The following is a 431-nucleotide window of genomic DNA, read 5'->3' on the forward strand; positions in this document are numbered from 1 at the left end:
TCCCTGGTGGTCTAGTGGTTAGGATTTGGCGCTTTTACTGCCATGGCCCGGGGTTCAATCCCTGGCTGGGGAACTGAGATCCCTTGAAGCCCAAAAAGAAAAAAAAAAAAAAAAAATTTAAACCTAAAGAAATTTATAAAAAATAATATAAAATAGCAATCATGTAAGAGCTTTATTAAAATTTAACATATTATTATATTGCCTCAGATTTCTTTATAAGAAATAAAACATTGAATATACAATTGAAGCCCCATTCGCTGGTCCAGTTCCTCTCCAGTTCTCCCCAGAGGGGACCATTATTTTGTAATTTCACTCTCATCTTATCCATATTTTTTGCAGCCCACTCATGAAGACATCTGATGTGGCTTTGTCAAAAGGCTTTATGAAATTTTCATTCACTAATGTTACCAGAGAGGAGTTCTTTAATGGGT

At 35.5% G+C, this 431-nt stretch overlaps 1 non-coding gene across 1 annotated transcript; it reads left to right on the forward strand.

Moving 5' to 3' along the window:
- On the forward strand, window positions 1-73 carry TRNAK-UUU (transfer RNA lysine (anticodon UUU)). The gene has a single exon. It is a non-coding gene; the product is annotated as a tRNA-Lys (tRNA).
- Window positions 74-431: the final 358 nt, after the last annotated feature.

This window comes from Kogia breviceps, chromosome 5, assembly GCF_026419965.1.
Source record: "Kogia breviceps isolate mKogBre1 chromosome 5, mKogBre1 haplotype 1, whole genome shotgun sequence".
Lineage (NCBI taxonomy): Eukaryota > Metazoa > Chordata > Mammalia > Artiodactyla > Physeteridae > Kogia > Kogia breviceps.